The sequence below is a fragment of the Pristiophorus japonicus genome, chromosome 7 (assembly GCF_044704955.1).
Source record: "Pristiophorus japonicus isolate sPriJap1 chromosome 7, sPriJap1.hap1, whole genome shotgun sequence".
In the NCBI taxonomy this organism is placed as follows: Eukaryota; Metazoa; Chordata; class Chondrichthyes; family Pristiophoridae; genus Pristiophorus; species Pristiophorus japonicus.
The window spans coordinates 226670461-226693024 of record NC_091983.1 but is presented as its reverse complement, the minus strand read 5'-3'; the positions used below and the strand labels follow the sequence as shown (position 1 = coordinate 226693024).

General features: G+C 51.6%; 1 pseudogene; it reads right to left on the bottom strand.

Moving 5' to 3' along the window:
• Positions 1-392: 392 nt before the first annotated feature.
• LOC139266946 (netrin-G1-like) overlaps positions 393-22564 on the bottom strand; it is a 30563-nt pseudogene continuing 8391 nt past the window's right edge.

Below are 22564 nucleotides of genomic sequence, written 5' to 3'. Positions count from 1 at the left end.
CCCCAGTGTCCTGGCCAATATTTATCCCTTGACCAACATCACTAAAACAGGTTGTCTGGTCATTATCACATTGCTGTTTGTTGAGAAAGTCCTTCATTGTCTGTGAGGCGCTTTGGGCCATCCTGAGGGGCGAAAGGCGATGTAGAACTGCAAGTCCTTTCTTTCTTTGTCCCAAAGCTGGACATGGGCCGAGCGGCTGGCGATTACAGAATGAATATTAGCAGCTGCCTGGGCCCCACGGGGAGTCCGAGAGTCCAGTCCCCACTGACTGCCCATTCCTTCCGGCCTCTCACATCCAGTCGGGCTGGGTGGGCTCCGGCCTCGGTTCCACTTTGCCTTTCCCAGGGGTGGGAGTGGGGGAGGGGAGCGTGTTTTACCGGCGACGCAGTAAACGCTGGATCCTCCTGCGCTCTTCGCACCTTCCCGTGAGCGGCCATGGCGCTGGAAGCCGGTCAGAGCGGCGGGCGGCCGTTAGCGGTGGTTAGCAGCGCAGTCAGCGACAGCAGCACCCGGTGTAAGGTGGGGTCCCGCGGGGATTGGGAGACACACCCTCCCACTTCCTCCCCACACTGGCCTTTCTCACACAGGAGCCCGGTGTAGGGAGCGGGGCACACACACCTCCCATTGTCCTCACACACTCCTCCGTTCTCACACCACGTCAGAAAGTTATCGCACACGCCCGCTGCAAGGGGTCAGAGAAAAGAAAGGTCAGGTCATAGAAACTCTCCCACGTTACAGATTGTTCCAACTCTCTCTCACTTTTACAACAACTTGCATTTATATAGTGTCTTAATCGTAATAAAACGTCCCAAGGTGCTTCACAGGTTATCAGACAAAATTTAACACCGAGACACAAAAGGAGATATTAGGACAGGGGACCAAAAGCTTGGCCCAAGAAGTCGGGTTTAAGGATTGTCTTATAGGAGGAGCGAGAGGTGGAGAGGTTTATGGAGTGAACTCCAGAGCTTCGGGCCCAGGCAGCTGAAGGCACGGCCCCCAATGGTTGAGCGATTAGAGTTGGGGATATGCAAGAGGACAGAACTGGAGGAGCACAGAGATCGTGGAGGGTTATGCAGCTGGAGGGGTTATAGAGATAGGGAGGGGTGTAGGGCTGGAGGGGGTTACAGAGATAAGGAGGGGCGTAGGGCTGGAGGTGGTTACAGAGATAGGGAGGGATGTAGGGCTGGAGGGGGTTACAGAGATAGGGAGGGGTATAGGGCTGGAGGGGATTACAGAGATAGGGAGGGGCGTAGGGCTGGAGGTGGTTACAGAGATAGGGAGGGGTGTAGGTCTGCAGGAGGTTACCGAGATAGGGAGGGGTGTAGGGCTGGAGGAGATTACAGAGATAGGGAGGGGTGTAAGGTTAGAGGAGGTTACTGAGATTGGGAGGGGGATAGGGCTGGAGGGGGTTACAGAGATAGGGAGGGGTGTAGGGCTGGAGGAGATTACAGAGATAGGGAGGGGTGTGGGGCGGGAGGAGGTTACAGAGATAGGGAGGGGTGTAGGGCTGGAGGGGGTTACAGAGTTAGGGAGGAGTGTAGGGCTGGAGGCGGTTACAGAGATAGGGAGGAGTGTAGGGCAGGAGGGGGTTACCGAGATAGGGAGGGGTGTTGGGCTGGAGGAGGTTACAGAAATAGGGAGGGCTGGTGGAGGTTACAGAGATAGGGAGGGGTGTAGGGCTGGAGGGGTTTACAGATATAGGGACGGGTGTAGGGCTGGAGAAGGTTACAGAGATAGGGAGGGGTGTAAGGCTGGTGGAGGTTACAGAGATAGGGAGGGGTGTAGGGCTGGAGGGGGTTACAGATATAGGGAGGGGTGTAGGGCTGGAGAAGGTTACAGAGATAGGGAGGGTTGTAGGATGGAGGAGGTTACAGAGATAGGGAGGGTTGTAGGATGGAGGAAGTTACAGAGATAGGGAGGGTTGTAGGTTGGAGGGGGTTACAGAGATAGGGAGAGGTGTCGGGCTGGAGGGGGTCACAGAGATAGGGAGGGTTGTAGGATGGAGGAGGTTACAGAGATATTGGGGTATGTGGCCATGGAGGGATTTGAACACAAACATGAGAATTTTAAATTCGAGGCATTGCCAGACTGGGAGCCAATGAGGATCAGCGAGCACAGGTGAGATAGGTGAACGGGACTTGGTGCAAATTAGGATGGGATTAAATATTGAGGCTGAGACTGAGGATTAAATTCTGTGTCCAATTATTCTGTCTAATTCTGGGCGCATTAGGAAGGATGTCAAGGCCTTGGAGAGGGAGCAGAGAAGATTTACAGGAATGATACTGGGGATGTGGGACTTCAGTTATGTGGGGAGACTGGAAAAGCTGGGATTCTTCTCCTTCGAGCAGAGAAGGTTAAAGGGAGATTTAATCGTGGTGTTCACAATTATGAAAGGTTTTTGATCGAGTAAATAAGTAGAATATGTTTCCAGGGGCAGGAGGGTCAGGGACCAGAGGTCACAGGTTGAAGGTAATTGGCAAAGGACCAGAGGGGAGATGGGGCGAGTTTATTTACGCAGCGAGTTGTTGTGATCTGGAATGCGCTGCCTGAAAGGGCGGTGAGAGCAGATTCAATCGTAACTTTCAAAAGGGAATTGGATAAATATTTGAAAAGGAAAGATGTGCAGGTCTATTGGGAAAGAGCAGGGAGTGGAACTAAATGGATTGCTCTTTCAAAGAGCCAGCACAGGCCCGATGGGCCGAATGGCCTCCTTCTGTGCTGTCTGATTCTATGACCCACCCTCACTGAACTCCAGGCCTCCCTTTGTGAGGAGCTGTGCCACTAATTGTGTGGCAGGTGATGGGAGAGTCCAGGGGGATTCACTCACTAAAAGCCTCTGTGTTTCCCCCCACGGTATCTCTGCTATCGGATACTCTGCTGACCCTGACACCCAGAAGCCGGGGCGGAGTGAGGGGAGGGGCTGGTGCTGGAACGGTTACTTACCTCGACAGCCCCTGTGCCAGTTATATCCGGGCAGGCACCTGTCACACTTGGGCCCTGTCGCCCCCTCCTTACAGTCACAATATCCCGTGTCATTACAGCGATGGTGGAGCGAGCCATCAGGGTGACACTCACAGTCTGCAGAAACAAGACAACACACAAACTGCACACGGCTGTTCCCAATAAATACAGCGACACAATCTCAGCGACAGGAATGAGTGCGAGCCGGGACAAGGGAGGCTCAGACTGTGGGGGTGAAACAAGTCTCCAACACTTTACAAACAGCTTCAATCCTCCACACACTGACTGCACACGGCCCGTGTTCCACTCCCTGGGGCGACTGCACAGAATTAACGCAGGTTAACAAGGCCAGAAAAAACAAACCAGGTTCATCAATAGAGGATAGAATGCACAAGCACAGAAGTGATGTTAAACTTGTATCGAACTTGGAGCACTGGGCGCAGTTCTGGTCTCCGTATTATAAAAAGGACATAGAGGCACTGGAGAAGGTACAAAGTAGATTTACAAGGATGATACCAGAACTGAGACGTTGTACCTATCAGGAAAGGCTGACCAGGCTGGGGCTCTTTGCTGGTAAAGAGAAGACTGAGGGGTGACCTGATCGAGGTCTTTAAAATTGTGAAGCGGTTTGATAGGGTGGACGTAGAGAAGATGATTCCACTTGTGGGGAGTCAAAAACTAGGGTCATAAATATAAGATAGTCACTAATAAATCCAATAGGGAATGGAGGAGAAACTTCTTTATCCAGAGAATGGAACTTGCTCCCACAGGGAGTGATTGAGGCGAATAGTATCGATGCATTTAAGGGGAAGCGAGATAAACACATGAGGGCGAAAGGAATAGAAGGATATGCTGATTGGGTGAGATGAAGAGGGGTGGGAGGAGGCTCGTGTGGAGCATAAACACCGGCATGGAGCGGTTGAGCCGAATGGCCTGTTTCAGTGCTGCACATTCTGTGTAATTGTGTGTGTGGAGAATGGGAGGAGATGAGGAAATGGAGAGAGAGGATTGTTGGTGGACACTGGGGGGGAGGGGTAACATTGAGCAGAGGGAAGCGATGCTGCTACGATGCAGGATGGTCGTTTACCGAGAGTATAAACAACAGAGCCATGACCCACAAAGATTCGGAGAACAGGTTGCCACTCTGGATTTTCCCGGGGGACGGTCCCGCACTACTGGGGAGGAGTTGGCTTGCTGTCATGAACTGGAAATGGGCGATGTCAATGCAATTTGTTCTGTGGAGCGAGTATCATTCTCACAGCTCCTGTACATATTTGACTCATTATTTCAACCCGGCATCGGCACTTTCATGGGGACCAAGGTAGTGATTCACATAAACCCGGATGCCAGGCCAGTACACCACAAGGCCAGTGCGGTGCCGTACGTGACGCGGGAAAAGATAGAATGCAAATTGGACTGCCTGCTGAGGGAAGGCATCATCTCGCCAGTTGAATTCAGTGACTGGGCGAGCCCGCTCATGCCGGTGCTCAAGGCGGATGGGTCGGTCAGGATATGTGGCGATTACAAGGCCACCATCAATCGGGTATCACTCCAAGATCAGTACCCGCTACCGAGAGTGGAGGACCTCTTTGCGACGCTATCCGGTGGCAAACCTTTTTCAAAATTGGACCTGACCTCAGCTTACATGACCCCGGAGCTGGCAAGTGAGTCAAAGAAGCTGACCACCATCACGACACACAATGGGTTGTTTGAGTATAACAGATGTCCGTTCGGGATTCATTCGGCCGCGGCGATCTTTCAGCGAAATATGGAAAGCCTTCTCAAGTCGATTCCAAGGACAGTGGTCTTTCAAGACGACATCCGCATCACGGGTCGCGATATTGAACAACACCTCCATAACCTGGAGGAGGTGCTACGCAGACTGGACCGGGTAGGGCTGCGACTGAAAAAGGCGAAGTGCGTCTTCTTTGCTCCAGAGGTAGAATTCCTGGGGAGGAAGGTAGCAGCAGACGGGATCAGACCTACTGCGTCCAAAACGGAATCGATCCAGAGAGCCGTAACACAACGGAGCTGCGTTCGTTCCTGGGGCTCCTGAACTATTTTGGTAACTTTCTTCCCAAATTGAGCACGCTGTTAGAGCCGCTACATGTGCTCCTATGCAAAGGTCGTCATTGGGTCTGGGGGGACAGCCAGGAAAGGGCTTTTGATAGAGCACGCAATTTGTTGTGCTCTAACAAACTGTTAACGTTATATGACCCGTGTAAGAAACTAGTTTTAACGTGTGATGCCTCGTCCTATGGGGTCGGGTATGTGTTGCAGCATGTGAATGCCAATGGTCAGTTACAGCCTGTAGCTTATGCCTCCAGAAGTCTGTCCCAGGTAGAAAGGGGCTACGGGATGGTAGAAAAGGAAGTGCTAGCATGTGTATATGCAGTAAAAAAAAATGCATCAGTACCTGTTTGGCAGGAAATTTGAGCTGGAGACAGATCACAAGCCCCTAATGTCCCTTTTGGCCGACAAAAAGGCCATAAATGCGAATGCATTGGCCCGCATACAGAGGTGGGCACTCACGTTAGCCGCCCATGACTACACAATTCGACACAGACCGGGCACTGAAAACTGCGCCGATGAACTCAGCAGGCTCCCACTAGCCACCACTGAGGGGGCAGCTGAGCATGATTCTGAGATGGTCATGGCTGTTGAAGCTTTCGAAAGCAAAGGCTCACCTGTGATAGCCCGTCAGATTAATGTCTGGACAAATAATGACCCGCTACTGTCTTTAGTTAAGAAATGTGTCCTGAATGGGGACTGGGCAGCCACGTACGGGGCAGGCCCTGAGGAGTTTAAACCTTTTCATAGGCGCAAGGATGAACTCTCGATTCAGGCCGATTGCCTACTGTGGGGAAACCGAGTAGTCATGCCCCAGAAGGGCAGAGAGGTGTTTATCAGAGAACTTCACAATGAGCACCCGGGCATTGTCATGATGAAGGCAATTGCCAGGTCATACGTTTGGTGGCCAGGGATAGACCTGGAACTTTGTGTTGGCAGATGCAACACGTGTGCTCAGCTGGGCAACGCAGCCAGGGAAGCCCCCCATAGCCCTGGTCCTGGCCCGCCAAGCTATGGTCACCCATCCATGTGGACTACGCAGGTCTTTTCATGGGAAAAATGCTTTTGGTTGTAGTAGACGCTTACTACAACCATTATTAGTGTGCCATTTTAAATTGAAGCACATCCTCTGCCACGGTAGAAAGTCTACGGGCAATATTTGCCGCCCATGATCTACCAAATGTCTTGGTCAGTGACAATGGCCCGTGCTTCACAAGCACTGAATTCCAGGACTTCATGGCAGGCAATGGAATCAACCATGTCAGCCAGCCTCAAACGGCCAGGTGGAACGAGCAGTGCAGATAATCAAACAGGGGATGCTCAGAATCCAAGGGGGTTCCCTACAAAGCTGCTTATCACGTCTCCTGTTGGCCAATAGATCCTGACCATACTCGCTCACAGAGGTTCCACCCGCAGAGCTGCTATTGAAAAGGATGCTCAAAACCAGGTTATCCTTATACACCCTACAATGAAAGAAATTGTTGAGAGCAGGCGTCAGTCGCAATGTGACTACCATGACAGGAATGCGAGGGCACGATGTATTGATATCAATGACCCTGTTTCTGTCCTTAATTACGCTGCAGGGCCCAAATGGCTTGCAGGCACTGTGATTGCCAAAGAGGGGAATCGGGTTTTGGTAGTTAAACTTACCAATGGACAAATCTGCCGCAAACACGTGGATCAAACTAAAAGGAGGTTCAGCAACCTCATAGAAGAAGCAGAGGAAGAACACGGCGTAGAGTTTATTCCACCACAGGTGACCGAACACCGGAACTAAGTGGAGGAGAGCCCAGTCACTGTGGGCAGTCCGGACAGTCCTGAGGCACCGCAAACAGCAAACACTCAGGCCAGCCCCAACCGGAGCCCCAACCGGAGCCCCAACTCAGGCGCTCTACAAGGGAGTGTAAACCACCAGAGAGACTTAACCTGTGATCCCAATAAGACTTTGGGGGGGAGGTGATGTCATGTATTCAACTGTCATTGTGACCCATGAATAAGCTGACCTAAGTTGTACACCTTGAGAACACTGACCACAGGGCGCGAACTTGTGGGAGACACTCCTAACCTGGACTTTCTGGTAGAAAAGGGGAAGCTCCACCCACCGTCTGTCTCTTGAGGTCTTGGTAATAAAGGTAACTGGTCACAGAGTGACCTTCTCTCAAGTATGGGCCTCGTGTGCATTTATACTGTACAGTAAGGACATATTACAAACAACATACAAATTCCTGAAAAACAATGCAGACAGGGAGGCAATGATGATATCGTCAAAGCACAGAGCTTTTAATTTACCTCAACACAGCCTGGGCCAGGCCTCATCGCGAGGGAAAGCCTGGGCCAGGCCTCATCGCTAGGGAAAGTTTGAGTCGGTGCCTAGTCGCTGGGGAAAGGTTGGGTCGGGGTCCAGTCACTGGGGAAAGGTTGGGTCGGGGTCTAGTCACTGGGGAAAGGTTGGGTCGGTGTCTAGTCACTGGGGAAAGGTTGGGTCGGGGTCTAGTCACTGGGGAAAGGTTGGGTCGGGGTCTAGTCACTGGGGAAAGGTTGGGTCGGGGTCTAGTCACTGGGGAAAGGTTGGGTCGGGGTCTAGTCACTGGGGAAAGGTTGGGTCGGGGCCTAGTCACTGGGGAAAGGTTGGGTCGGGGTCTAGTCACTGGGGAAAGGTTGGGTCGGGGTCTCGTCACTGGGGAAAGGTTGGGTCGGGGTCTCGTCACTGGGGAAAGGTTGGGTTGGGGTCTAGTCACTGGGGAAAGGTTGGGTCGGGGTCGAGTCACTGGGGAAAGGTTGGGTCGGGGTCTAGTCACTGGGGGAAGGTTGGGTCGGGGCCTAGTCACTGGGGAAAGGTTGGATTGAGGCTGGTCACTGGGGAAAGAGGGGCTGATTTCCGACGTGCTTTGCTCAGCCCTATTGAAGGTATTTTCTTTGTTTCTTTATCTTGTTTTGGGCTGAAAGCAGAAGGGTGAAAGAAGGTGAGAGCAGAGATTGTAACAGGAACTGACCTCGGCAAACGTTGTGGTGGTCCAGCTGTGCTGAAGGGTTTCGGTGGTAGCCCAGCCGACATAACTGGCAGTGTCGGCCTCTAGTGTTGTGCTTACAGCTCACGCAAATGGCGGTGGTGAGCAGCTCGAGGTAACTGCACCGGTTCGAATGGCCGAAGCATTCGCAGGCTTGCAGGGAAAAGACAGAGAGTGTAGACGGGACACAGGCAGTTTGCAGACTGTGAGAGGGTCACATGCTGCAGGAATGAGAGGTGGGGAGGAAATGGCAGGAATGGGAGGGAGGGAGGGAACACTGAGGCTTTTAGCAGTGAGGGGAAAACATCAGACTCCTGGCTAGTTACGGTTTGCATTGAATCAGGCAGATGGCAATGGATGGTCCCAATCCCAGGTTTATAGATTCTGTGCCGGGTTTTACACAGCACTGCCAAGTTAGGGGCCTTTCAACTGTGGCTCAGTGGGCAGCACGTTCGCCTCGGAGTCAGAAGGTCATCGGTTCAAGTCCCATTCCAGAGACTTGAGCCCATAATCCAGACTGACGCTCCCAGTGCAGTACTGAGGGAGCGCTGCAGTTTCAGCGGGCAGTACTGAGGGAGTGCTGCACTGTGTGAGGGGGAGTACTGAGGGAGTGCTGCACTGTGTGAGGGGGAGTACTAAGGGAGTGCTGCATTGTGTGAGGGGGAGTACTGAGGGAGTGCTGCACTGTGTGAGGGGGAGTACTGAGGGAGTGCTGCACTGTAAGACGGGGAGTACTGAGGGAGTGCTGCACTGTGTGAGGGGGAGTGCTGCACTGTGTGAGGTGGAGTACTGAGGGAGTGCTTCACTGACAGAGGGGCAGTACTGAGGGAGTGCTGCACTGTGTGAGGGGCATTACTGAGGGATTGCTGCACTGCTGGAGTGGTAGTACTGAAAGACTGCTGCACTGCCAGAGGGACAGTACTAAGGGAGTGCTGCACTGTCGGAGGGAAAGTACTGAGGAAACACTGCACTGTTTGAGGGGCAGTACTGAGGGATTGCTGCCCTGCCGGTGGGGCAGTCCTGAAGGAACACTATATAAATGCAAATCCTTGCTTTCTCCTGTGCTCTGAGCCAGTCGCGGTGTTTGAGAGCTCCTACCTTGCTCTGGGATCGTGACCTCTAGTGATGAGATTCTTGGCCATTTGCGACCGAGCTTTGGGTCAGCTGCATGTGTCAGGAGAAATCAGCAATTATTAATCCCAGCTGGAGAACAACGCGCGTTCTGAACAGAACATCTGTACTGTGCGCACACACATCGAGTGGAGACTGTCCGGGATTGCAGGAGTATCCGAGAGACAAGCAAACAGACATTTCCATCTCCGCTACACCGCCAATTAGACAGAAACTCACACCGAGACTCGGGAGGAGATATTAGGACAGGTGACCAAAAGCTCGGTCAAAGTGGAAGGTTTTAAGGAGATTCTTAAAGGAGAAGAGAGAGGTGGTGTGGAGAGGTTTAGGGAGGGAATTCCAAAGCTTCGGACCCAGGCAGCTGGAGGCTTGGGAAGGCGTTAGGGATGGAGGAGGTTACAGAGATAGGGAGGGTTGTAGGGTGGGAGGGGGATATAGAGATAGGGAGGGGTGTAGAGCTGGAGGAGGTTACAGCGATAGGGAGGGGTGTAGGGTTGGAGGAGGTTGATGGAGATAGGGAGGGGTGTAGGGTGGGAGGGTTTATTGAGATAGGGAGGGGTGTAAGTTGGGAGGATTTACTGAGATAGGGAGGGCGTAGGTAGGAGGGTTTACTGAGATAGGGAGGGTGTAGGGTGGGAGAGTTTACTGAGATCGGGAGAGTGTAGGTAGGAGGGTTTACTAAGATAGGGAGAGTGTAGGGTGGGAGGAGGTTGATGGAGATTGGAAGGAGGTTTACTGAGATCGGGAGGAGAGTCGGGTGGGAGGACTTACTGAGATAGAGAGTGGTGGGGCCATGGAGGGATTTGAATGCGAGGATGAGAATTATAAATTGGAGGCGATGTTGGACTGGGAGCCAATGTCGGCTCAATCAATCACTTCCCCGGGGCTACTCACTGCCCGGGCTGTCGCTCGAAGCGGATCGATGGATAATTAGTGGAATCTGGTCCGCGGAGCGATGATTAAATGGGGTGAGGCCGTGACAGGCTGTTATTGTGGGATTTCGGTACATTCGAGTGGGTTGAGGGTTTGAAAGGCAAACTGTGTAATGCTGGATGTGACAGAGTCTCCCTGTTATGATTCAGTGTGACTGAATACAGCAACATCTCACTCAGTAATTCAGCACAAAATGGAGATTCATCGCCAGACATTAGAACTAGTTTGTCTTTAGTTGAGTTTGTGTCGGTGATGAAGGTTTTGAGTGTCGGTTCTAGCTGTACCTGGGCAGGAAAGGGGCAGGTTTGGGGTCAAAGTGTAACATTTCATCGAAGCTCCAGGTGCCTCAGACCCCCAGACCCGGTCAGTGTGGTGGGTTATGGTCACTCTCGGTCAGTTTGGAGAGTTATGGTCATTCCAATTAGTGTGGGGAGTTATGGTCACTCCTGGTCAGTGTGGAGAGTTATGGTCACTCCTGATCAGTGTGGGGAGTTATGGTCACTCCCGGTCAGTGTGCGGAGTTATGGTCACTCCCGATCAGTGTGGGGAGTTATGGTCACTCCCAGTCAGTGTGGTGAGTTATGGTCACTCCCAATCAGTATGGGGAGTTATGGTCACTCCTGGTCAGTGTGGAGAGTTATGGTCACTCCCGATCAGTGTGGGGAGTTATGGTCACTCCTGGTCAGTGTTGAGAGTTATGGTCACTCCCGATCAGTGTGGGGAGTTATGGTCACTCCCGGTCAGTGTGGGGAGTTATGGTCACTCCTGGTCAGTGTGGGGAGTTATGGTCACTCCCGGTCAATGTGGGGAGTTATGGTCACTCCCGATCAGTGTGGGGAGTTATGGTCACTCCCAGTCTGTGTGGGGGGTTATGTTCACTCCCAGTCAGTATGGGGAGTTATGGTCACTCTGCTCCCGGTCAGTCTGGGTGTTGGTTCAGGGTTGCGATATGGCGGATGGTTTGGAATGACATTGACAGCATGCGAAGGGTTAAATAAATGGGAACAAGTTGACAGGAACAAAGGGGAACAGATTGAGGCCGAGACACTCACCCAGTTCCTATTCCTGCATCTGGGATTACGGGATTACAACAGGTCACCATTGATCTCGGCCTCAGCCACCACGTGGCTTTCTACAAATCTTCCCTCCACTTCCCACTGAACATTCTCACTGAGACAGTGTTAAGAAGCATTTTCGTCTCAGCTAAGATGTGGGTCATATATATTACATCTTCCCTGCTTCATATCTGCTGCACCACTCGAGAAGATTATACTTTACTCCATAGATACACGGACAAGCAGACTCCTGATCCCAGCCCTGCTCACACCTACACTGCCTCACACCTTCACCTGTTCACACCTTCACCCGCTCACACTCTACCCCTGCTCACACTCGGCCCCCGCTCACACCTACACCTGTTCCTCGCTCACTGAGAGATGAGGGAGGTTTGAGGGAAGCGGATTATTCCCGATGCAGAAATGGGCTCTGGGTCAGCAGGTCACAGGTCACAGGTCAGAGAGTATAGGTCCAACTCACGGCCATTCGCCACGGGGTCAGGGAAGCCTGGAGAGGGAAAGAGAAACAAACAGAGTTAGAGAGACATCTGATTAACAATCTTTATCGATAAACACATTAACACAACCCATTACACGGAGTGTTCATCAGATCGACGTCACTCAAACTCAGAACAAGGAACTGATGGGGGATTGGCATGCTGCATCCTCTGAGCGATCACACCAGCCCTGTGTGAGACCAGGTAGAGTTGCTAAAGTGCTCCCGTAAGGTGAGTGTGAGAGTAGTATGTGGGGACGCTCCCACTACGTGCGATTAGTGTGTAAGTACGCAGAGTTAATACGTAAGGGCATCAGTGGTCACACACACCCCTCCCCCACTGCCCAGTCAGCTCACTATCCGGATATTGATCTCGGGACATTCCACACACAGCAATGGCCACAGATGTCCCTCACAACCTTCACTTCCTGATCTGCTTCAGATATTGATTACATAGAGGCTTATTCTCCTCTCACCCTCCCCAGCTGTTCCCCAGCTGTGAACATTCCATTCTCACATTAGTCTGCACCTCACTGCTGGCTCTGTATCTGTGGGTGTCCGGAGTAAGGTTTCAGCAAATTCAACACCTGCGGCTATTACAACCTCACCCTCTACATAATGCCAGCGATCCCCCTCGCTCACTGACCCCGACATTACATTGATAGAGGGCTTCAAAATGAGGAAGGGTTTTGATGGAGTGAATAAGGAGAAACTGTTTGCAAGGGCAGGAGGGTGGGTAACCCAAGGACACAGATTGAAGGTGATTGGCCAAAGACCCAGAGGGAGATGAGGATTATTTTTACGCAGCAAGTTGTTGTGATCTGGAATGCGCTGCCTGAAAGGGCGATGGGAGCAGATTCAATCATAACTTTCAAAAGGGAGTTGGATAAATACTTGAAAAGGCAACATTTGCAGGTCCATGGGGAAAGAGCGGGGAGTGGGACTAATTGGATAATTTTCCTTTCATTCTTTTTTTTCTTCGCTATATCTCTAATTCTTTCTCTCACTTTCCTTTTGTCTCTCTTACTTTCTGTCTCTCATTCTAACTTAATTTCTCTGCTTCTCTCTCTCCCTCTTTATCACTTTCTCTATTTCTCTGTTTCCCACTTTCTCTTTCTTTTTGTTTGTTCTCTCTTTCATTCTTTGCTTCTCTCTTTCTCTCTTTCTCCATCTCTGTCTCTTTCTCTCTCCGCCCCCCCCCCCCCCCACCCTTTCCCTCAGTGTGGAGCTGTGGGCACGGACCCTATCTCTGTCCCTGGCTCTGTCCAATCTCCCGCTGTGAGTCTCTGTTCCCACATGAACACAATGACAAAGATGGGTGGGTTGTATTTTGGAGTCGGTACATTGCCGAGAGTTGGGCTGAGAATGAAATGTGAAGGGAATCTGGTGCCGGCACTGGGCCGGGCCGGAGCAGCTCTGATTACTCACAGACATTGGCCGTCCCTTTGGGGATTGGGAGGTACGAGCCCGCTCTCCACGCTCGGCCTTGAAAGCCTTTCTTGCATCTCTCGCAGTCCGGCCCCGTCGTGTTGTGCTCGCACTCGCAACTCAGCTTCCCCTTCTCCCAGATACAGTTGTTGGCGTGAAGATTGCACTTACACCTGGCAAAAAACAACAGCAAGCTGGTTTCAAATAAGCTGAGCAGCCGGGTTAGACTGGGGACTGGCCGCTCCGCGAGTCCGCTCTCCCTTTCCCAGCTTCGCTCTGCAAACAGCAACATTTTTCTCCCACTTACTGCCTTTCAACCCAGGCGGCGGGTCAGTTTCTGGGTGTGTTTCCGCTGATTGACGATCAGATTCTGGGCAGCAATAACAACACGTTAGGAGAGAGTTTCTGATCAGCTCCGGCCTTCCAGGCCCCTCAAAGGAAGAGCTTGCATTTATAGAGCGCCTCGCACAAGTTATTGCTTTTCAACAACAATAACACCTGCAACAACAACTTGCATTTATATAATGCATTTCGTCCCAAGGTGCTTCACAGGAGCGTAAATCAGATAAACTGACACCGAGCCACTTAAGGTGATATTAGGACAGGTGACCAAAAGCTTAGTCGAAGAGGTCAGTTTTAAGGAGCGTCTTAAGAGAGAGAGAGGTAGAGAGGGAGATGTTTAGGGAGGGAATTCCAGAGCTCAGGGCCCAGGCAGATGAAGGCACGGCCACCAATGGTGGAGCGAAGGGAGTGGGGGATGGGCAAGAGGCCTGTGGTGGAGGAGAGCAGAGATCTCGGAGGGCTGTAGGGTGAGAGGAGGTTACACAGATAGGGAGGAGGAGAGGCCAAGGAGCTGTTTAACTCACTGCGAGGGTGAAGCTTCATAATCCGCAGATTGTACGTTGCACATTCAGCAAATTGTCAGTTCTGGGCACTGTTTGCTGAACTAAGCAGATACCCAGGCAGTTCCTTGGAGTCACATTAACGGCAGCGTAAACATTTTACTGCTCCTGTTCTCTAATTAGTATCTGAAGATTGTCCTCGGCTAAAAGTTGGAGCGAGCCTCCCAGAAGCTGAGTGTGGAATAATGAGGGAATGGCTCCAAGCCCTGGAGATTGTGTGATGGGAGAATGGGAACTCACTGACCCAGACTGAATATAGATCCAACACGAAGGAAGCCTTCAGTCACAATCATTCCTCAAATCAGGAAGGGCTTGGATCGAGTAAATGGGAGCAACTGTTTCCAGTGGCAGGAGGGTCGGGGAACAGAGGTCACAGGTTGAAGGTAATTGGTAAAAGATCCAGAGGGGAGATGAGGAGAGTTTATTTATGCAGCGAGTTGTGATCTGGAATGCGCTGCCTGAAAGGGCGGTGGGAGCAGATTCAATTGTAACTTTCAGAAGGGAATTGGATAAAATACTTCAAGGGAAAGATTTGCAGGGCTATGGGGAAAGAGCGGGGAGTGGGACTAATTGGATATCTCTTTCAAAGACCGGCACAGGCCCGATGGTCTGAATGGCCTCCCCCTGTGTTGTGTGATCCTCTCACTCTCTGAATCCTGATCAGACTGGAGCTCGGCAGTGCTGAGAGTAAAGGGACAGACTCTGCTCGCTCCGTGCTACTCGATTGGCTGAACACTGAGCAGGAACTCGCTGACTCATCGCCAGCCAGCCAGCAGGACTGTGAAAGCTCGCTAACGGGCCCATCACCAGCGGCAGGGAGAGCTTGCACAGTGCTGGTCTGTGCCCACTGTCGCAGGGCCATTCAGGGAAGCTCAAACACCCGACACAGGGGCAGCTGACGGTGCCCAGTGGGCCGGGGGAGGGATCCCCATCTATCGCTGACAAATCTCCCCAGTTACCCAGCGTTCACATCGGAACAGGAGGAGGCCATTCAGCCCCTCGAGCCTGCTCCGCCATTCAATGGGATGATAGCTGATCTGTGACCTAACTCCATTCACCTGCCTTTGCCCCATATCCCTGAATACCATTGGCTGATAAAATCTATTAATCTCAGATTTAAAATTAACAATTGATCTTGCATCAACTGCTATTTGTGGAAGAGAGTTCCAAACTTCTACCACCCTTTGTGTGTAGAAGTGTTTCCTAATTTGACTCCTGAAAGGTCTGGCTCTAATTTTTAGATTTTCTCCCTACTCCTAGAATCCCGAACCAGGGGAATAGTTTCTCTCTATCTACCCTTTCAGTTTCCCTTCATAACTTGAAAACTTCATTCAATTCACCTTCTAAATTCTAGGAACACAACCCTAGTTTGTGTAATCTCTCCTCGTAATTAGATGTTGGCCCTGATAGACTGCCCTTCAGATGTTCATTGAGATTGTGTGCCAGATGTTAACTCCGATATAGTGCCCTCCAGATGATAACTGCTAGAGTGCCATGCCAGATGTTATCCCTGATAAAGTATCCCAGATGTTAGCTCTGATAGAGAACACCAGCTATTTGCTCTGATGGAGTATCACCAAGTTCATAGACTGAGAGTATCCCCCAGATGTTGGCCCTGATAGAGTTCCCCAGATGTTGCCTTGATAGAGTGCCCCAGATGTTCTCCTTGATAGTGCCCCCAGATGTTGGCCTTGTGAGTGCTCCCAGATGCTGGTCCTGATAGAGTGCCCTGAAATGTTGAAACTGAGTGCCCCCAGATGTTGACCCTGAGCTCCCCCAGATATTGACCCTGTGAGTGCCCTCTCAGATGTTGGCCACGTGAGTTACCCCAGATGGTGACCCTATGAGTGCCCCAGATGTTGGCCCTGTGAGTGCTCCCCAGATCTTTCCCTGTGAGTTAACCCCAGATGGTGTCCCTGTGAGTTAACCCCAGATGTTGACCCTGTGAGTGCCCCCAGATGTTGACCCTGAGCGCCCCCCCCCCCGATGTTGGTCCTGTGAGTGCCCCCAGATGTTGTTCCTGTGAGTGCCCCAGATGTTGGCCTGACAGGGCACCCCCCGGGTGTGAAGTGTGGGATCTGCGACTCTGGCCAGAAGGAGCGAGGAGCTCTCACCGGCCATGAATGTCCAGGTTGGAGATGGCGTAAAAGTATTTGGAGAGGTTGTGCTGGTCAACACTGGTGGCCCCAGTGGCCGGCCGGAGCAGCCTGACCCGCAGGTCGGTCAGGGTGAAGAAGTCCCTCAGGTCCTTGGTGGTGTCCAGCTGGCCGTACAGCGAGGCCATGTCCTGGAGACGGGGCCCCCCGAACAGGGCAAAACGCTCCTGGATCTCGAAGCGGACCATCTTGTCCACCTTCCACACGTAGCCCCTGGAGTACTCCTCCGTGCAGATGATATCCAGCACCGAGGCCGGGCTCAGATCCCGGGCACTTCTCGGCTCCATCCCGAAGGAGGTGAGGCAGTCGGCCGCGTAGAACTGGTAGGGTTGCCACGTCCGGCCGTGGTCCAGAGACTTCTCCAGGACCATCTGCTCCGGCCGGCCTGACTCGAAGGTGATGACTATGTCCTCGGTCAGCTCGATGGTCTTGCCCCAGGACAGAGTGATGTTGATCAGGAGGGGCTCGGGGAAACTCCTCCAGGAGACACTTTGCCAAAAGGTGTTGGGAATCCGCCCCTCATCATCCAGCATCAGCTCAAGCGGGTGTGCGAGCTCGGGCGTGTGAGCATCACACTCGTTGTTGCACATGTACGGGTTCTCCTGGAAACAGAGACGGAACAACACGGGTTAGATACAGAGTGAAGCTCCCTCTACACTGTCCCATCAAACACTCCCAGGGCAGGTACAGCACGGGTTAGATACAGAGTAAAGCTCCCTCTACACTGTCCCATCAAACACTCCCAGGGCAGATACAGCACGGGTTAGATACAGAGTAAAGCTCCCTCTACGCTGTCCCATCAAACACTCCCAGGGCAGGTACAACACGGGTTAGAGACAGAGTAAAGCTCTGCACTGTCCCATCAAACACTCCCAGGGCAGGTACAGCATGGGTTAGATACAGAGTAAAGCTCCCTCTACACTGTCCCATCAAACACTCCCAGGACAGGTACAGCACGGGTTAAATAAAACCCCAGGTCTGGACGGAACACTTCTGTGCTTTTTAAATGAATCTGGGGAAGAAATAGCAGGGGCACATATTTATTAATTAGTTTGAAAAAGGTGTCATACCCGAGGACTGGAAGATAGCTAACATAATACTTATATTTAAGAAGGGAGATAGAACATGTTCAGGGAACTGTAAACCCGTCAACTTAATATCGGTGGTTGGAGAAATAATGGAATCCTTACTAAAGGAGAATATAGAATAACATTTAGAGAGCAAAAGTATAATAATGAATAGTCAGCATGGAGTTCAAAAGGGAAAGTCTTGCTTGACCAACCTCATTGCATTCTCTGAAGAGGTAACAGAGAGAGCAGACAAGGGTAATGTAGTAGATATAATTTATCCAGATTTCCAAAAGAACTTCGATAAGGGACCACATAATAGACTAATGAATAAGGTCAGGGAGCCAGTAGCAGAATGGATAGCTCGCTGGCTTCAGGACATAAAGCAGAGAGTAGGGGTAAAGGGCAGCTATTCAGAGTGTCAGAAGGTAGAAAGTGGGGTCTCCTCATCTCCCCTCTGGTACTTTCACCAATCACCTTCAATCTGTGTCCTCTGGTTACCGACCCTCCTGCCACTGGAAACAGTGTCTCCTTATTTACTCAATCAAAATCCCTTCATGATTTTGAACACCTGTATTAAATCTCCCCTTAACCTTCTCTGCTCTGAGGAGAAAATCCCAGCTTCTCCAGAATCTCCACATAACTGAAGTCCCTCATCCCTGGGACCATTCCAGTAAATCTCGTCTGCACCCTCTCCAAGGCCCTATCATCCTTCCTAAAGTGTGGTGCCCAGAATTTGGACACAATTCTCCCGCTGGGCTCTGCCTCCACCACCCTTTCAGGCAGTGCATTCCAGATCCTAACCACTCACTGCGCAAAAACAATTTTCCTCAAGTCGCCTTTGGTTCTTTGTCAATCACCTTAAATATGTGTCCTCTGGTTCTCGAGCCTTCCGTCAATGGGAACAGTTTCTCTCTATCTACTCTGTCTAAACCCCTCATGACCATGAACACCTGTATTAAATCTCCCCTTAACCTTCTCTGCTGTAAGGAAAACAATCCCAGCTTCTCCAGTCTCTCCCTGTAACTGAAGTCCTCCATCCCTGGGACCAGGAACGAGCCCCAGCCTATTCAGCCTTTCCCCATAGTTAGATCCTCTCAGTTCCCCAATCATCCTTGGGAATCGTTTTGAGCAAAATAAAATGGACTGTAAAGAGACCAGGGATCTGACATTTGGATAGATTTCTGACATGACGACATTTTGGAAGTTTTCTTTGTTTAGATTTTCCAAAGTTCATGTTCAGTGAAAGAATCTCCGACCTCCGACCTTCAGAGATGGGAAAATGAGTCTCACTGCAGCTGTCTGTTTGGGTTAGAGAGAGAGAGAAAGGGCGAGAGTTTTGTGGGCAGAATGATTAATGGGAACTTGTCTTTTTATCGTCTATTGTTAAAACAATCCCTTATTTGTGCTCAGGCCATACCCCTGGGCTCTGTGTGTCGGACCCTCACCCAGCCTGTGGGCCTAATGATGCTTTACCTCAGGCTGGTTTGTGAGGGAGCAGTTGGAGGTGGCAGGGCTCCCTCGGGGTCACTTCAGGTCATTGACCTTCCGCGGTGAAGCAGCGATGGACACAGCGGCAGCTCCACATGTTGTGATCTGGAATGCGCTGCCTGAAAGGGCGATGGCAGCAGATTCAATCGGGAATTGGAGAAATACTTGAAGGGGAAAGATTTACAGGGCTGTGGTGAAAGAGCAGGGAGTGGGGTGAATTGGGTAACACTTTCAAAGAGCCAGCACAGGCATGATGGGCCGAATGGACTCCTTCTGTGCTGCATCATTCTATGATGCTGTGATTTTAAGTCGGGACACTGTGTGACTCGAGGGGAACTTGGAGGTGATGGTGTTCCCAGGCACCTGCTGCCCTCGTCCTTCTCGGTGGTAGAGGTGGCGGGTTTGGGAGGTGCTGCTTAAGAAGCCTTGGCGAGTTGCTGCAGTGCATCCTGTGGATCGGACACACTGGGACTCTGCCTGACATCGGCAACACAGAATCAGCCCGACATCCTTTTCCAAATGATCAGACAGCTCACCTGTAACATCCTCATCCCCAGCAAGTGGCTGTTGCAGCAATCAATAAAACTAATGTGTGTGATAAAGATGGAGAGCGCGGCAATATACAGAGATCATAGAGATTAATGAATCTACAATTGTCACAGCATCGACTAAAGGCAGTGACTAAAGCCGCATATTGGATTGGTTATTTTTAATACTCGATGCAGAAGGAATGGAGTGAACATTAGTACCAGAATCCTAAAGCTGTGTAAAGTATGAATGAATAATGGAACGGTGCAGATGTGACGTGCTCCTGAATTGCCGTGTCCTCGGGACATAATTAACAGCACCATGCCCCAGCGCTACAACTGACCTCCGACTGCTCCATCACTGTGTGTCCCAGGCCGTGGTCTTTGTTGGTGAAGGCACCATAAAGGTTCAGGCTCAGGTCACCAGCCATGCCCGGCCCATCCAAACCTGGCTCACCTTCTTGTTCCCTACTCAGCCTCACCCCTCCTCACACTACCCTTTCACAAGACTTCAGCCTCATCCCTAATCTGAGGCCCTTCTTACCTCATCCCACCGTTCACACATGCACTGTGAGCAGCCACGCAGATTCAAATGCACGTTTACACACATCCACACAGCAGCAACTATTCAACTATGGAAGGCACATGTGGCACACGATGAGCTGCACACTCACTCACACCTTCTTGTGCTTCTTACTGCAGGTGAAACTAGCTCACAACAGGAGAGAGCAGCAGTGCACCGGTGGAGGGGAGCCTGACATACAAGCCCTCAGTGACGTGGAGGAGCGAGTGTCCATCCCCATGGGCACACCAGTTGGTGCGGTAGTGGCCGGAGAAGCAGCGCCCCCTGTGGACCGTGACGGTATGTGAATGCCCTTTGGCATTTCTGTGAGATCCTTGAACCTTGACAGCAAACGCCGTCCACTTCAACTGACGGGGAAGATGAAGAGGAAGGTGAGGAAAGTGTGGTGCCTGTGTGGGACCCTCCATCAGTTGCTCCGTGTGGGGACACCACCTTGGTGGAAGAGCCAACATTCCTGGGCTTTGAAGAGCCTGAGGCTCCTGACTCCAGTGGCATACAGCAGCGCCCAGAGCGAGGGGAAGTTCGGGGGCCATCTCCCCGGACAGTGAGACGGCCTATCAGTCCTGCTCAGAGACAGTCAGACGTGGACCTGGACTTGGAGGCTATGTCCAGAGAGTCCATGCAAATGCACCGCGAGCCAATGGGTGCATTGGAGAAGGTCCCGCAGAGCATGGATACACTTGCACTGAGGTTGGGGGAGACTGCCTCAAGCATTGTCCCTGCCTCTCAGCAGTTCAATGAACCCATCCTTGCCCATTTACAGAGGGAGATGGACTCAACCAGCGACAGTGGAGTCGCAGAGGGGAGAGCGCGTGCCATGGTTGACGTGGCAGCAGCTATCGCATCACAGACCCAAGCCACGCAAGGCCTTTGTGATGTGATACTGTCAATGATTGTGGCAACAACTCTCAGAACGCTGCGTTTGAGACTCAGGCTGTCCTGAGTCAGTCACAGAGTGATGCCATGCAAACACTGACTGCTGCCATCCTCTCTGTTCCCCACAGTCCAACGGGGAGGTAACGGTGCCGAAGCAGGCCAGTAATCTGCGCTCCCACATATTGCTCCAGATGTTGAGGCTCCGCCCTGGGGGAGGTGGCAGTGGGCCGTGGGAAATGGAACTTGTTGTCTTTGCTCAAGATGACAGCATTCTGGCTCCCACCACTGCCACTCTGCCTTTGCACCTGCTGCGGTCTACACACCAGCCAACCTAGACTGCTGCCGCCGATGCTGAGGTGGTGCAGTCTGCAGCCGGGCCTTCTAGGCCCAGAGCTGGTCCAATGTATCCTACTAGGCCATCTGTAGTGTCTGTGTTAAACACACAGCAGCCCTCAAGCAGCCTTGCTGCAGGCACTGAGGCAACATTGAGGAGGAGCAGGAGATGTGGGAGGGGGTTAAGGTAAGGGGTAGCAAATGCCAGAGCTAGTCTCAATAAAAACTTTGGCCACAATGGAGAGATGGCCTCATCCTGTAAATATGTTTGTCATGATCTGGTTGCAGTTTTTGAGGCCTGCTATTGTTGTAAGTGTATGTGCCTAATACGGCACATGGGTACTGTTGAGGAATGACAAATGGCAGGGGCCTGTGTACAGATATTGTTGAGGTTAATTGTGTGTTATGGTGTTTCAAGGGGCCGTTGTTAAATGTTTATTAGTTGCTGGTCAGAGGTTGTGTTGTGTTGTTGGAGAACCGATGTATGATGAGCCACTGACATGTGGCCCTTGTATCGGGAGCAGTGCCACGGTGTCTCCTCCGTGGCTGCTGCACCTCCTCCTCTGGCTGGCCAGTCGGGGCCTCGCCTGGCTCCTGTTCCTCTTTCTCCTCCTCCTGAGTTGGGGCTGCACTTCCCGCTGGTAAGGTCTGGGCCCTCATGATGGCCAAGTTGTGCAACATGCAGCACACCACAATGAATAGCGACACCTGTTGAGGGAAGTATTGAAGGCTGCCTCCAGAGCGGTCCAGGCTTCGGAAACGCTGCTTGAGCACCCCTATTGTCTGCTCGATGTTGTTGTGAGTGGCCGCATCTTGGATCTTTGGATCCAGACCGCTCAAAATGGAGGAGAAGCATCCGAGAAGGCGACGAACACATCGAGTCTCTTTGCTGGGAGGATGCGGAAGCCAAGTACAAACAGCAGAAGGTGCGTACGACAACCCAAGCACCCCACCCACCCGTCCCTCTAACCACCATCTACCCCACCTGTGACAGAGACTGTGGATCTCACATTGGTCTCATCAGTCACCTGAGAACTCATTTTAATGTGGAAGCAAGTCATCCTCAACTCCGGGGGACTGCCTAGGAAGAAGAGAAGAATTAAACATCACCATACAGCCCAGGGAGAGAGAGACACAACAGGCTCCTGCTGTGTGTGGCTGCATCAACGCGGGAAGGGAAGATATTTCAATATAAGGATCATGTATTACAGAAACTGCTCCTGCAACACTGGAGCATAAACGGAGCATCTTATAAATCATTGTTCTTTCTACAAATCCACTCATCCCTTGACATTTATTTCGGGGGTTTAAGTGTTGCTGTCTCGCATTTACACTGTGTGGTGTGACGAAGAGCCTGTCGTTATCACCAACTAAACCACTCGCGATCAGCACGGTTCAGTCCCCTGGTTAATGATGTTAATTAGTGTATTATTGAGGACAGAAGTTAGTGGCTCCATAAAGTACAATCCCACAGATTGATGTCACTTCCCATCACCCAGTAATCAGGCCCTTTGTTGGAGTTAATGTTCGAGCAGAGTTGCTCAGTT